Here is a 17,070-nt window from a genome sequence, read left to right as displayed (position 1 = left end):
GTGTGGAATATCTTTGGGCACAAACCTGTTGTGCTTTTCAGAATAATTTTTGCTTTCATTTTTTTTTTGTAAAATAGAGCTCCCTAGGGGGCCTTATTGGGAAGAAGCCAGTGATTATTTTTGAAGTATCTGGTTTACAGGGTACTTTTAACCTAGGCCTGCTTTTAACTTCCTCTATTGTCCTAAGACTTTTATAGGGCTAGTTTGCAGTAATTTGCATTTTTTGATCTTAGATCCATTGTCTTGCCTGCTCTTGTGATTGAAATGTAATGAAGTAGTTAAAGCACATTCTTTCACATTTGTCCAACTGTGAAAAAGCTTTATTGATATGGACTCTAATAATAGATGGTGTGGCAAAATAGAGAAAAGAGAAAATTCCGTGTTTGAATTCAGTTTCTAGGTGAGAGTGTGGCTTAGAAGGACTCTGACCTGCAAGACACTCATAAAATGGCACCCCCACTCTTGAATGAAGACTACTTTCTCAGCCTGACCTCTAATGCTCTTGATGACTTGCTTTCCAACTTCATTATTTACTACTCTTGAACTATTTACTACCATTTCCTGCTTCTTATGCTACAGACCATTTCCCTCAGAATTCCAATTTATCTCATTGTTTATATTTTGACAGTGTGTTTCCTTTTTGCTTTCTCTTCAATTTCCTGTCTCATTCTGAACTGGTAGATAAAATGTCAGCTTGTTAGTTAGATACACACAAAAGTGTTATTGCTAACTGGGTACATGGAAATTAAGGCATTAAGCATACACAAACAAGGATCCTTGGTGAAAACTGCTGCTGCTGCTGCTGCTAAGTCACTTCAGTCGTGTCCATCTGTGCAACTCCATAGACGGCAGCCCACCAGGATCCCCCATCCCTGGGATTCTCCAGGCAAGAATACTGGAGTGGGTTGCCATTTCTTTCTCCAGTGCATGAAGGTGAAGTCGCTCAGTCGTGTCCGACTCTCAGTGACCCACATGGACTGTAACTTACCAGGCTCCTCTGTCCATGGGATTCTCTAGGCAAGAATACTGGAGTGGATTGTCATTTCCTTCTCCATTGGTGAAAACAGAACAATAGAATTCTAGAGCTGTTTGGGCCTTTGCCAGTTATTTTGTTCAAATCCTTATTGTACTGAGTACTAAACCAGTCTAGAGAGACAAAAGGATTTAGAACACATAGTACTATCCTTTAAGGAAAAAAAAAAAAAACTGAAAATTTGTCTCACAGTCGTGTCTGACTCTTTGCAATTCCATGAACTGTAGCCTGCCCAGTTCCTCTGTCCATGGAATTCTCCAGGCAGTAGTGATGCAGTGCATTGCCATTTCCTTCTCCAGAGACTCTTCTCAACCCAGGGATTGGACCCAGGTCTCCTGTACTGCAGGTAGATTCTTTATCAGCTGAGCCAGGCCTTAAATGAATATTTCTTGATTCCTGGGCCTAGGTGCTACTGCTGCTACTTTTCTCCTCCTTCATTTTTTATTTCAAAAGGAAATAAAATGTTTGAGATGTAGCCCTTATTGTGTGCTTTACACATATGAAGATAAGAAAGCTTTCTTCAGCGATCAATGCAAAGAAATAGAGGAAAAGAACAGAATGGGAAAGACTAGAGATCTCTTCAAGAAAATTAGAGATACCAAGGGAACATTTCATGCAAAGGTGGGCTCGATAAAAGACAAAAATGGTCTGGACCTAACAGAACCAGAAGATATTAAGAAGAGGTGGCAAGAATACACAGAAGAACTGCACAAAAAAATCTTCATGACCCAGATAATCACAATGGTGTGATCACTCGTTTAGAGCCAGACATCCTGGAATGTGAAGTCAAGTGGGCCTTAGAAAGCATCACTACGAACAAAGCTAGTGGAGGTGATGCAATTCCAGTGGAGCTGTTTCAAATCCTGAAAGATGATGCTGTGAAAGTGCTGCACTCAATATACCAGCAAATTTGGAAAACTCAGCAGTGGCCACAGGACTAGAAAAGGTCGGTTTTCATTCCAATCCCAAAGAAAGGCAATGACAAAGAATGCTCAAACTACTGCGCAATTGCACTCATCTCACATGCTAGTAAAGTAAAGCTCAAAATTCTCCAAGCCAGGCTTCAGCAATATGTGAACCGTGAACTTCCTGATGTTCAAGCTGGTTTTAGAAAAGGCAGAGGAACCAGAGATCAAATTGCCAACATCTGCTGGATCATGGAAAAAACAAGAGGGTTCCAGAAAAACATCTATTTCTGCTTTATTGACTATGCCAAAGCCTTTCACTGTGTGGATCACAATAAATTGTGGAAAATTTTGAAAGAAATGGGAATACCAAACCACCTGACCTGCCTCTTGAGAAATCTGTATTCAGGTCAGGAAGCAACAGTTAGAACTGGACATGGAACAACAGATTGGTTCCAAATAGGAAAAGGAGTACATCTAGGCTGTTTATTGTCACCCTGCTTATTTAACTTCTATGCAGAGTACATCATGAGAAACGCTGGACTGGAAGAAACACAAGCTGGAATCAAGATTGCCGGGAGAAATATCAGTAACTTCAGATATGCAGATGGCACCACCCTTATGGCAGAAAGTGAAGAGGAACTAAAAAGCCTCTTGATGAAAGTGAAATTGGAGAGGGAAAAAGTTGGCTTAAAGCTCAACATTCAGAAAACGAAGATCATGGCATCTGGTCCCATCACTTCATGGGAAATAGATGGGGAAACAGTGGAAACAGTGTCAGACTTTATTTTTTTTTTTGGCTCCAAAATCACTGCAGATGGTGACTGCAGCCATGAGATTAAAAGACTTTTACTCCTTCGAAGAAAAGTTATGACCAACCTAGATAGTATATTCAAAAGCAGAGACATTAATTTGCCGACTAAGGTCCGTGTAATCAAGGCTATGGTTTTTCCTGTGATCATGTATGGATGTGAGAGTTGGGCTGTGAAGAAGGCTGAGCGCCAAAGAATTGATGCGTTTGAACTGTGGTGTTGGAGAAGACTCTTGAGAGTCCCTTGGACTGCAAGGAGATCCAACCAGTCCATTCTGAAGGAGATCAGCCCTGGGATTTCTTTGGAAGGACTGATGCTAAAGCTGAAACTCCAGTACTTTGGCCACCTTATGCGAAGAGTTGACTCATTGGAAAAGACTCTGATGCTGGGAGGGATTTGGGGCAGGAGGAGAAGGGGACATCAGAGGATGAGATGGCTGGATGGCATCACTGACTCAATGGACGTGAGTCTAAGTGAACTCCCAGAGCTGGTGCTGAACAGGGAGGCCTGGTGTGCTGCGATTCATGGGATTGCAAAGAGTCGGACACGACTGAGTGACTGAACTGAACTATACTACTTATACTGCACTTTTTTTTCTTTATAAGATGCATTTAACTATTAAATTATTTCCCAGAATAATGCACCATCTAGTGACATGTGGACAACTGCTCTGATATCTTTGTGATCACTTATGCCTTAGATCATCTACAATCATCTAAAAGTCTATTACTGGTACTGCAGTTTAGAAACAATTACACTATAGTCACATGGTATAAATATGTGTCCATACAGTGGTGTTTATCTCTGATTAATAGGGTTTTTATATTTCATTGTTTTGACAAGGAAATTTTCTACCGGTAACTTCATCTTTAACATGACACTCTTTTGACCTGCTGTCAAGATTCTCTCCTTGACAAAACTCTACTCAGGCACTTTTGATCTCTCTTCTCAACTAGACCTTGACTTTTGGGCTTCCGTATTTATCTCTGTATTATCAGTTTTAGCAAGAATCTTGCTAAGTAAGTTTAGCCAGAATTCCCAGCCTCAATATCTAAGTGGGTTTCTCTTCCCACACATTTCCCACATGATGTCTGATCACGCTGGCCTGCCTTCAACAAGAATCCTGTTTGGTCAGTTTAGCCAGAATCGTCTTCTTACTTCTGATGTTTCTTCTTATTGATTTTACATCCATTGACCACTCCCCTCCCATCATCGCCACCACCATGTCCCTTGGCTTAAAATTCACATTTTTCCTTGCTGTATTCAAAATTAAGTCTAATCTCCCTCCTCCACTGCAAGACACCATTACAGTGATCTCTATACTTACCACAATAGTCCTCCATTGAATGAAATTTTTCTTACCATATATAACAAGGGCCATGAATAATTTTTTCTTTAACCGTTATGGTGGCCAAACCCAGACGGGATCAGATTTATCACTGGATCCCCAGATCTCACTCAGGACTCTAAGTGAGTATGTTTGCAGCCTTTGGCTTCACTTCTGACTGACTGGTCAGGTGTCCATTGGTCAATCTGACTCCTAAACCATTGCTCTGAACAAATATCTGTTGAAGTTGGTAAGGACAGATTTTGATTCTTAACATTCTGAGTAATACTCTAAAAGTCGAGTAGAAGTCCCAGACAGAGGTTGCATTTAAGTACTAGGATCTCTATAATAAACAGATTAGAATCCCAGGTTTCTTAGTTTGAAAGATACCTGCTAGGCTAAAAGTCTTTCTTCCTGGCTCTCTTCTTAATTGGGGGATTATTCGCTCACTCACTGGGGTGGAAGTTCTTCTGGGTCCTTTTTAAAAAATTAATTTATTTTAATTAGAAGCCATATATCGACATGAATCAGCAGTGGGTGTACATGTGTCCCCCCATATCGAACACCCCTCTTGCCTCCCTCCCCATCCCATCCCTCTGGGTTGTCCCAGAGCACCAGTTTTGAGTGCCCTGCTTTCTGTATCAAATTTACACTGGTCATCTGTTTTACATATGGTAATATACAGGTTTCGATGCTATTCTCTCACATCATCCCACCCTCGCCCTCTGCCACATAGTCCAAAAGTTTGTTCTGTACATCATTGTCTCTTTTGCTGTCTTGCATATAGGATCATCTTTTCTGTCTTCCTAAATTCCACATATATGCGTTAATATACTGCATTGTTGTTTCTTTTTCTGACTTACTTCACTCTGTATAATAGGCTCCAGTTTCATACACCTCAGTAGAACTAATTCAAATGCTTTCATTTTTATAGCTGAGTAATATTCCATTGTGTATACATACCACAATTTCCTTATCCATTCATCTGCCAATGGACATCTAAGTTGCTTCCATGTCCTAGCAATTGTAAACACTGCTGCAATAAACATTGGGGCATATGTGTCTCTTTCAATTCTGGTTTCCTCGGTATGCATGCCCAGCAGTGGGATTGCTGGATCGTATGGCAGTTCTATTTCCAGGTTTTTAAGGAATCTCCACACTGTTCTCCATAGTGGCTGCACTAGTTTGCATTCCCACCAACAGTGTAAGAGGGTTCCCTTTTCTCCACACCCTCTCCATCATTTATTGCTTGTAGACTTTTGGATCGCAGCCATTCTGACTGGTGTGAAATGGTACATCATTGTGGTTTTGATTTGCATTTCTCTGATAATAAGTGATGTTGAACATCTGTCCATGTGTTTCTTAGCCATCTGTATGTCTTCTTTGGAGAAATGTCTAGTTCTTTGGCCCATTTTTGATTGGGTCATTTATTTTTCTGATATTGAGCTGCATGAGTTGCTTGTATATTTTGGAGATTAATTCTTTGCTAGTTGTTTCATTTGCTATTATTTTCTCCCATTCTTACAACTGCCTTTTCCCCTTGCTTATAGTTTCCTTTGTTGTGAAAAATCTTTTAAGTTTAATGAAGTCACATTTGTTTATTTTTTGTTTTTATTTCCATTACTCTGGGAGGTGAGTCAAAGAGGATTTTGCTGTGATTTATGTCAGAGAGTGTTCTGCTTATGTTTTCCTCTAAGAATTTTATAGATTCTGGTCTTACATTTAGATCTTTAATCCATTTTGAGTTTATTTTTGTTTATGGTGTTAGAAAGTGTTAGTTTTATTTTTACCTTTGCTCCCTTGTGTCTGGCTCCTTGTTTTGATTAGGTTTCTTTCCCTGACTTCTGGACTGGAAGGCTTTCCCCTAAGCTCCTTGCTTCAAGTTCAGTTCTCTCCCCTCCTTCCTGGGCTGGGTTTTTTCCTGACTCTTTGTGAAACCATTCTGTTCTCTCCTTGATACTGCTTTGCCAATGGAAACTTCTCAGTTAATTGAAACCCCTTTCTTGAGTATCTGCTCACTATATGTCCTGCCAACTCTGTCCACCTCTTTCCTGTTGGCGTGATTTTGCTGATAATAATTTGGAAGTTTTTTTTACCTCCTTGGGAATTTTGCAATCTCCCACAGATTTCTCTTAAGATCTCTCTCTTCCTGTTACTTCTGCTCCTCCTCCTTTCTTTTACCATCTTCAATCTCCCCTCCAGTTCCTTTGAATCCTTTGACATGTTCGCCTTCAAAGTCCTCCCCTCTTCATTTCTTCTATCCATATATCCCTGACAGACTTTTTCCTTCTCACTTCAGCTCCTTACAATCACTTTTGCCCTGTACTCTTCATTGGGTACTGTCTAAGCATTCATGTATCCCTGCTGGCAACCATCTGAGGCTTCTGAAAAGAGCAAAAAGGATTAACTGCAAATAGAACTGGATGTTTCCTTCACTCATGACCTTTGGAGATATCTAAGCAACTGGTATGTGTTTATCTTTTCAGTCTCTTAAATTTTAGTCCACATCCTCTATATTGCTACCCTCCATGGCAAAAGAAAATGAAATCTACTCCACAGTTTTTGATAAAAGTATAATTTTTTTGTTATCTTTCTTAAATCAATTCAAATAAAAACAAAAGGTAGATATAAACTAGTGAATTTTTGCTACTATATTTTGCTGACTGATCACTAAAATTCATAATGAAAGCTATAAGGTATCAGCATGGATTAGTGTGTATGTTTTTACATATTTGTTATGTATTTGTTATATTTTTCTGTCTCTGGATGGTTCAGTTCAGTTCATTTCAGTTGCTCAGTTGTGTCCAACTCTTTGTGACCTCATGAATTGCAGCACGCCAGGCCACCCTGTCTGTCACTGACTTCCAGAGTTTACCCAAGCTCATGTCCATTGAGTCGGTGATGCCATCTAGCCATCTCATCCTCTGTCATCCCCTTCTCCTCCTGCCCCCAGTCCTTCCCAGCATCAGGGTCTTTTCCAATGAGTTAACTCTTCACATGAGGTGGCCAAAGTATTGGAGTTTCAGCTTCAGCATCAATCTTTCCAAAGAACACCCAGGACTGATCTCCTTTAGGATGGACTGGTTGGATCTCCTTGCAGTCCAAGGGACTCTCAAGAGTCTTCTCCAACACCACAGTTCAAAAGCATCAATTCTTCAGTGCTCAGTTTTCTTCACAGTCCAACTCTCACATCCATATGTTACCACTGGAAAAACCATAGCCTTGACTTGACGGACCTTTGTTGACAAAGTAGTCTCTGCTTTTGAATATGCTGCCTAGGTTGATCATAACTTTCCTTCCAAGGAGTAAGCGTCTTTTAATTTCATGGCTGGAATCACCATCTGCAGTGATTTTGGAGCCCAATAAAATAAAGTCTGACACAGTTTCCACTGTTTCCCCATCTATTTCCCATGAAGTGATGGGACCAGATGCCATGATCTTTGTTTCCTGAACGTTTAGCTTTAAGCCAACTTTTTCCCTCTCCTCTTTCACTTTCATCAAGAGGCTTTGTTGGGTGCATATATATTTATAATTGTTATATCTTCTTGGGTTGATCCTTTGATCATTATGAAATGTGCTTCTTTGTCTCTTTTCACAACTTTTATTTTAAAGTATATTTTCTCTGATATTAGTACTGTTACTCCTGGTTTCTTTTGGTCTCTATTTGCATGGAATATTTTTTCCAGCCCTTCACTTTCAGTCTATATGTGTCCCTTGTTTTGAGGTGAGTTTCTTGTAGACAACATATATAGGGGTCTTTTTTTTTTTTTTAATCCATTCAGCCAGTCTTTGTCTTTTGGTTTGGGCATTCTACCCATTTACATTTAAGGGAATTATTGATAAGTATAATCCCGTTGCCATTTACTTTGTTGTTTTGGGTTCGAGTTTATACACCCTTTCTCTGTTTCCTCTCTAGAAAAGATCCTTTAGCATTTGTTGGAGAGCTGGTTTGGTGGTGCTGAATTCTCTCAGTTTTTGCTTGTCTGTAAAGCTTTTGATTTCTCTTTCATATTTGAATGAGATCCTTGCTGGGTACAGTAATCTGAGCTGTAGGTTATTTTCTTTCATCACTTTAAGTATGTCCTGCCATTTCCTTCTGGCCTGAAGAATGTCTATTGAAAGATCAGCTGTTATTATTATGGGGATCCCCTTGTGTGTTATTTGTTGTTTTTCCCTTACTGCTTTTAATATTTGTTCTTTTTGTTTGATCTTTGTTAATTTGATTAATATGTGTCTTGGGGTGTTTCACCTTGGGTTTATCGTGTTTGGGACTCTCTGTGTTTCTTGGACTTGGGTGATTATTTATTTCCCCATTTTAGGGAAGTTTTCAACTATTATTTCCTCAAGTATTTTCTCATAGTCTTTCTTTTGGTCTTCTTCTTCTGGGACTACTATGATTTGAATGTTGTGGTGTTTCACATTGTCCTGGAGGTCTCTGAGATTGTCCTCATTTCTTTTAATTCTTTTTTTCTTTTTTCCTCTCTGCTTCATTTTTTTCTACCATTCTATCTTCCACCTCACTTAACCTATCTTCTGTCTCCATTATTCTACTGTTGGCTCCATCCAAAGAGTTTTTTTTTTTAATCTCATTTATTGCATTATTTATCATATATTGACTCTTTTATTTCTTTTTTTAATTCAAAGTTATTTATTTTAATTGGAGGCTAATTACTTTACAATATTGTATTGGTTTTGCCATACATCAACATGAATCCACCAGGGGTATACACGTGTTCCCCGTCCTGAACCCCACTCCCACCTCCCTCAGATGTATAGAACAGTCTTTTGTATTTCTTCTAGGTCCTTTTAAAACATTTCTTGCATCTTCTCAATCCTTGTCTCCATGCTATTTATCTGTAACGTCATTTTGTTTTCAAGATTTTGGATCATTTTCACTATCATTATTCTGAATTCTTTTTCAGGTAGATTCCCTATCTCTTCCTCTTTTGTTTGGTTTGGTGGGGATTTATCCTGTTCCTTTACCTGATGGGTATTTCTCTGCCTTTTGATCTTGTTTATATTGCTGTGTTTGGGGTGGCCTTTCCATATTCTGGCAGTTTGTGGTTCCTCTTTAATGTGGAGTTTCCTCACTGTGGATGGGGTTGGACGTGTGGCTTGTCAAGGTTTCCTGGTTAGGGAAGCTTGTGTCATTGTTCTTGTGGGTGGAGTTGGATTTCTTCTCTCTGGAGTGCAATGAGGTGTCCAGTAATGAGTTTTGAGATGTCAGTTGGTTTGGTGTGACTTTGGGCAGCCTGTATATTGAAACTCAGGACTATGTTTCTGTGTTGCTGGAGATTATGCATGATATGTGTTGCTCTGGAACTTGTTGCTTCTTGGGTGGTCTTGGTTTCAGTGTAGGTATGGAGGTTTTTAGATGAGCTCCTGTTGATTAATTTTCCCTGGAGTCAGGAGTTCTCTGGTGTTCTCAGGTTTTGGACTTAAGCTTCTAGCCTCTGGTTTTAAGTCTTATTCTTAAAGTAGCCTCAAGACTTCTCCATCTGTACAGCACCAATGATAAAACATGTAGGTTAATAATGAAAAGTTTCTTCACAGTGAGGGACACCCGGGGAGGTTCACAGAGTTACATGGAGAAGAGAAGAGGGAGGATACAGAACAAGGTGACCAAAAAGAGAATGGGGGAATCAAAAGGGGAGAGAGCAAGCTAGCCAGTAATCAATTCCCTATGTGCTCTCCACAGTCTGGACCCCTCAGAGATGTTCATAGAGTTACACAGAGAAGAGAAAAGGGAGGTAGGAGACAGAGGTGACCAGGAAGATAAAAGGGGGAATCAAAAGGAGAGAGAGAGATCCAGCAAGTAATCAGTTCCCTAAATGTTCGCGATAGTCCAGAACACACAAAAAGATTCACACAGTTGGATAGAGAAGAGCAGGGGGAGGGAGGAGATAGAGGCAACTTGGTGGAGAAAAAGGAGAGTCAGAAGTGGGAGAGAGCAATCAAGCCAGTAATCACACTCCCAAGTAAAAATGAGTACTGAAGATTGGGTCCATAAAGGTACAAAATTTATAACAAATACCAGAAAGCAAAAATTAAAAGTCTAAATTAGAGGTTAGACTCAAAAATACAATGTTAAAAAAAATCACAAAAATGACTAAACATATATATATATATGAAGTTTGCTTTAAAAATAGTTTTTTTTTGGCAAGATAATAGTAGGTTATAAAAATGAGTATTAAAGGAGTAATAGAGGACTTAAAAATTAAAAAAAATTAAAAAATGATAATAGTAAAAATATATCTAGAAATTTTTCTGGAGCTGTTGTTAACAGTGTGGGGTCAGTTCAGTTTCAGATAATTCCTTGATGCAGCTTATACTTCTCAAGATCTATAGGTCCCTTCCAATGTAGTTGGTACTAACTACAGGGTTTTAATCTGTTGCACCTGTCACTTCCAAAGTGGTTCCCTCTGTTTATTTTAGCTTCTTCTGTTTGCTGGTCTCTTCAGTGTCTAATTTCTGCCCTGACACAAGGGAGCAATGGTGATCATTTATTTAGTCTCACTTGTTCAGTCGTGCTGTGGGGAGGGAGGAACACTGCAAACAAATATCACTGGTGTGTGGGGAGTGGTCACAGTGGTTCAGCCGCACTGGGGTTGCCCCTGATCACGGTGTGTGTGCTTTCATGGTCTACACTTCTCAGGCTCTAGGTTGCTCTGCCATAAACTGTCTGAGGTGGGCCCTGGGTTGCCTGCACTTCCCAGGTCTAAGCCACTCAGGTTCAGGTTCTCGGGTGCTCCACAAAGGTACAGACTCATTTGGGCCTGCGTTTTATGCCCTTCCCAGGTCCAAGCATCTCAGGTGATCAGGTGATTGGTGAGCACAGTCACCCCCAGGTTGGTGGTGTATCTTATTGCCTCCCCCATCCCAGCCACTCAGTTTTCTGGGTGTACAACGGGCATGCCTTCTCAGGTGTGCCATGTGTCTCTGAGCTGATCTCTGGCTGCAACCCTCCTGGTGGATGTCAACTGTCCAGAATGCCAAGAAGTCTTGGTTAACAATGAAGCCTGCTTGCAGTTTAGTAGAGGATGCCTCTCTGGGGCTGCGATTACCTCCTTCCAGCTCTGGCTGCCCCTGCCTGCCTGTCTCCAGCAGGGGATGGGCTGGTCTGCAGCCTGCTAGCTCTCCTCTGGTATTCACTCAGTCCTTTGTTTAGTATCGGGCCTGGCAATGTCTTAGGTTAGGGCTTTTCATGGGATAGTTCTCTCTCTCTTTCTCTCTCTCTCTCTCTCTGGCTATCCCACATTTTGAGTTGCTATCTCAGGTTAGTTCCGTTAGATTGCCCTCAGGACATTCAGGCCTGGTCCTTAACCCTAAGCAATGCAGCCCGTGCCTCCTTGTTCAACCCCCACTTGCTGGTCAGGGCTTGAGCACTGGGAGTTGCCCTTAGGCACATAATCTGTGGGGTTTAATTATTTATTTATTTTTCTTCCTGGTTATGTTGCCCTCTGAGATTCCAAGACTCCCCACAGATCCACCGGTGAGAGGGTCTCCTGGTGTTTGAAAACTTCACTTTTAAGACTCCCTCCCCAGGATGGGTCTCCATCCCTAAATCTTTTCTCTCTGTTTTATCTTTTATATTTTGTCCTATGTCCTTTCAAAGACAGTGGGCTGCCTTTCTGGGTGTGTGATGTCCTCTGCCTGCATTCAGAAATTGTTTTGTGGAATTTATTCAGTGTTCAAATGTTCTTTCGATGAATTTGTTGGGGAGAAAGTAGTCTCCTGTCCTATTCTTCCACCATCTTAGTACTGCCCCTCTCCTTTGATCATTATGTAGTGTCCTTCTTTATCTCTTGTAAAGATCTTTATTTTAAAGTATATATTTTATCCTATATATATTGCTACTTCTGCTTTATTTTTATTTCTATTTGCATGGAATATCTTTTTAGACCCTTGTGCTGTCAGTCTGCATGTGTCTCTCTTTCTGAGGAGTCTCTTGTAAACAACATATATGGGGTCTTATTTCTGTGCATCTATTTAGCCAATGTGTATATTTTGGTTGGAGAATTTAACCCATTTACATTTAAGGTAATTATTGATATATATGATCCTATTTCAATTTATTTTATTGATTTGAGTTTGTTTTTGTAGACTCTTTTCTTCTCTTGTGTTTCTAGACAATTTCCTTTAGTATTTGCTGTAAATATGGTTTGGTGGTACTGAATTCTCTTAATTTTTGCTTATCTTTAAAGTTTTTGATATCTCCTTTGAATTTGAATGAGATACTTGCTGGATAGAGTAATCTTGCTTGTAAATTTTTCCTTTTATCACTTTGAGTATATTTTGCACCTCCTTTCTGGTCAGCGGATTTTCTGTTCGAAGATCAGCTTTAGCCTTATGGGGATCTCCTTGTATGATATTTGTTGCCTTTCCCTTGCTGCTTTTAATATTTGTTCTTTGTGTTTAATTTTTGTTAGTTTGATTAATATGTGTCTTGGAATGTTTGTCCTGGATTTATCCTGAATGGGACACTCTGGGCTTCTCATATTTGGGTGGCTATTTCCTTTTCTATGTTTGGGAAAATCTTAACTACAATCTTCACAAATACTTTATTTTTCTCTTCTTCTTCTGATACCCCTATACTTGGAATGTTGGTGTTCTTAATATTGTCCAAGAGGTCTCTGAGACTGTCATCATTTCTTTGTATTCTCTTTTCTTTCCTCTGATCTGCTTCAGTTATTTCCAACTTCAGCTCACTTAGTCATTTTCCTGACTCAGTTATCCTGTTATTAGTTCCTTTGTGGGTATTTTTAATTTCAGTTATTGTGTTGTTCATTGCTATTGTCTATTCTTCCAAATCCTTGTTAAAGATTTCATGTATTTTCTTTTTTAATTAAATTATTTTTTATTGAAGGATAATTACAGAATTTTGCTGTTTTCTGTCAAACCTCAACATGAATCAGCCATAGGTATACATACATCCCCCCACCTTGAAACTCCCTCCCATTACCCTCCCCATCCCACCCCCTCTAGGTTGATACAGAGCCCATGTTTGAGTTTCCTGAGCCATACAACAAATTCCCATTGCCTATTGCTTTTACGTATGGTAATGTAAGTTTCTATGCTACTCTTACCATACATCTCACCCTCTCCTCCCCTCTCCTCATGTCCATAAGTCTATTCTCTATGTCTGTTGCCCTGTAAATAAATTCTTCAGTACCATTTTTCTAGATTCCCTATATATGTGTTAGAATACAGTATTTATCTTTCTCTTTCTGACTCACTTTACTATGTATAATAGGTTCCAGGTCATCCACCTCATTAGAACTGACTCAAATGAATTCCTTTTTATGGCTGTGTAATATTCCATTGTGTATATATACCACAACTTCTTTATCCATTCATCTGTCAGTGGACATCTAGGTTATTTCCATGTTCTAGCTATTGTAAATAGCACTGCAATAAACAATGGGATACATGTGTCTCTTTCAATTTTGGTTTCCTCAGGATGTATGCCTAGGAGTGGGATTGCTGGATCATATGGTGGTTTTATTTCTAGTTTTTTAAGGAATCTCCATGCCATCTTCCATAGTGGCTGTATCAATTTACATTCCCACCAAAAGTGCAAGAGTGTTCCCTTTTCTCCACACCCTCTCCAGCATTTACTGTTTGTAAACTTTTTGATGACCAATCTGAGGTGATGTCTCATTGTAGTTTTGATTTGCATCTCTCTAATAATGAGTGATATTGAGCATCATTTTATGTGTTTGTTAACCATCTGTATGTCTTCTTTGGAGAAATGTCTATTTAGGTCTTTTTCCTACTTTTTGATTGGGTTGTTTGTTTTTCTGATATTGAGTTGTATGAACTGCTTGTATATTTTGGAATCCTTTGTTAGTTGTTTCATTTGCTATTTTCTCCCATTCTAAGTGTTGCTTTTTCATCTTGCTTATAATTTCCTTTGCGGTGCAAAAACTTTTAAGCTTAATCAGGTCCCACTTGTTTATTTTTGTTTTTATTTCCATTACTCTAAGAAGGTGGGTCATAGAGGATCTCACCTTGATTTTTGTCAGAGAGTGTTCTGCCTATGTTTTCCTCTAAGAGTTTTGTAGTTTCTGGTCTTACATTTAGGTTCTTAATCCATTTTGAGTTTATTTTTGTTCATGTTGTTAGGAAGTGTTCTAATATCATTCTTTTATATGTAGCTGTCCAGTTTTCCCAACACCATTTATTGAAGAGGATGTCATTACCCCATTGTATATCCTTGTCTTCTTTGTCAAAAATAAGGTACCCATAGGCGCACGGGTTTATTTCTGGGCTTTCTATCTTGTTCCATTGGTCTATATTTCTGTTTTTGTGTCAATACCATAATGTCTTGATGACTGTAGCTTTGCAATATAACCTGAAATCAGGAAACGTGATTCCTGCAGCTCCATTCTTCTTTCTCAAGACTGCTTTGGCTATTCAGGGTCTTTTATTTTTCCATGTGAATTGTGAAATTTTTTGTTTTAGTTCTGTGAAAAATGGCATTGGAAATTTGATAGGGATCGCATTAAATCTGTATTGCATTTGGTAGTATAGTCATTTTCACAATATTGACTTTTCCTACCCAGGAACATGGGATATCTCTCCATTTGTTTATACCATCTTTGATTTCTTTCATGAGTGTCTTATAATTTTCTGTGTACAGTCCTTTCATCTCCTTAGGTAAGTTTATTCCTAGATAGTCAATTCTTTTTGTTGCAATGGTGAATGGGATTGATTCCTTAATTGCTCTTTCTGATTTTTCGTTTTTCATATATAGAAATGCAAGTGTTTTCTGTGTATTGATTTTCTGTCCTGCAACTTTGCTAAATTCACTGATTAGCACTAGTAATTTTCTGATGTTATCTTTAGGGTTTTCTGTGTACAGTAACGTGTCATCTGCAAACAGCGAGAACTTCACTTTTTCTTTTCTGATCTGGATTCCTTTTATTTCTTTTTCTTCTCTGATTGCTGTGGCTAAAACTTCCAGAACTATGTTGAATAACAGTGGTGAAAGTGGACACCTTGTCTTGTTCCTGATCTTAGGGGGAGTGATTTCAATTTTTTAGCATTGAAAATAATGTTTGCTGTAGGTTTATCAGATATGGCCTTTACTGTGTTGAGGTAGGTTCCTTCTATGCCCATTTTTGAAGAGTTTTAATTATAAATGGGTTCTGAATTTTGTCAAAGCCTTTTTCTGCCTCTATTGAGATGATCATATGGTTTTTATCTTTAATTTTGTTAATATGGTGTATCACATTCTTTGATTTGTGTATACTGAAGGATCCTTGCATCCCTGGAATAAATCCAACTTGATCTTGGTGTATGAGCTTTTTGATGTGTTGCTGAATTCTTTTTGCTAAAATTTTGTTGAGAAATTTTTCATCTATGTTCATCAGTGATATTGACCTGTAGTTTTCTTTTTCTGTTGTCTTTGTCTGGTTTTTGTATCAGGGTGTTTGTGGCCTCATAGAATGAATTTGGAAGTGTTCTTCCTCTGCAATTTTTTTGAAAGATCTCTAGAAGGGAACACATTCTCTCTTTTCTAAACGTTTGATAGAATTCTCCTGTGAAGCCATCTGTTCCTGGGCTTTTGTCTTTTGGGAGATTTTTGATCACAGCTTCAATTTCAGTGCTTGTAATTGGGTTGTTCATAATTTCTATTTCTTCCTGCTTCAGTCTTGGAAGATTGAACTTTTCTAAGAATCCATCCGTTTCTTCCAAGTTATCTATTTTATTGCCATTTAGTTGTTCATAATAGTCTCTTATAATCGGTGGTATTTCTGCATTATCTGTTGTAACTTCTCCTTTTTCATTTCTAATTTTCTTGATTTGATTCTTCCCTCATTTTTTCTTGATGAGTCTGGCTAAGGGTTTGTAAATTTTCTTTATTTTCTCAAAGAACCAGCTTTTAGTTCTTGTAATCTTTTACTACTACTGTTTCTTTCATTTCTTTTTCATTTATTTATGCTCAGATCTTTATGATTTCTTTCTTTCTACTAATTTTGTTTTCTTTTTTCTTTCTTTATCCAGCTGCTTTAGGTGTAAAATTAGGTTCTCTATTCAATGTTGTTCTCTTCATGTAGGATTGTATTGCTGTAAACGTCCCTCTTAGAACTGCTTTTGCTATATCCCATGTGATGCTGGGAGGGATTGGGGGCAGGAGGAGAAGAGGACATCAGAGGATGAGATGACTAGATGGCATCACTGAGTCAATGGACGTGAGTCTGAATGAACTCCAGGAGTTGGTGATGGACAGGGAGGCCTGATGTGCTGCAATTCATGGGGTCACAAAGAGTCGGACACGACTGAGTGACTGAACTGAACTGATAGGTTTTAAGTTGTGTTTTCATTGTCATTTGTTTTTAGAATTTTTGTTTTTATTTCTTCAGTAACCTGTTGGGTTATTTAGAAACTTTTTGCTTAATATCCATGTGTTTGTGTTTCTCATAGTTTTATTCTTGTAATTGATATCTAGTCTCATAGCATTGTGTTTGGAGAAGATGCTTGATATGATTTGAATTTTCTTAAATTTACTGGCGTTTGATTTGTGACCCACGATGTGGTCTATCCTGGAGAATGTTCCATGCACTTGAGAAGAAGGTGTATTCTTCTGTATTTGGATGAAATGTCCTAAAGATATCAATGAGATCTAGCCCATCTAATGTATCATTTAAGACTTTTGTTTCCTTATTAATTTTCTATTTTGATAATCTGTCCATCACTGAGTGGGGTTTTAAAGCTTCCTACTATTAATTTGTTACTGTCAATTTTTCCTTTTATGTCTGCTAGTGTTTGTCTTATGTATTGGGGTGCTCTTCTGTTGAGTGCATAGATATTTACAATTGTTATGTCTTCCTCTTGGATTGATCCCTTGATTGTTTTGCAGTGTCCTACTTTACCACTTCTAATCTTTATTTTAAGGTCTATTTTGTCTGATATGAGGATTGCTACTCCAGTTTTCATTCGCTTCCCATTTGCATGGAATATATTTTTCCATCCTCTCACTTTCATTCT

This window comes from Ovis aries, chromosome X, assembly GCF_016772045.2.
Source record: "Ovis aries strain OAR_USU_Benz2616 breed Rambouillet chromosome X, ARS-UI_Ramb_v3.0, whole genome shotgun sequence".
In the NCBI taxonomy this organism is placed as follows: Eukaryota; Metazoa; Chordata; class Mammalia; order Artiodactyla; family Bovidae; genus Ovis; species Ovis aries.
This window is presented reverse-complemented; position numbering follows the sequence as displayed.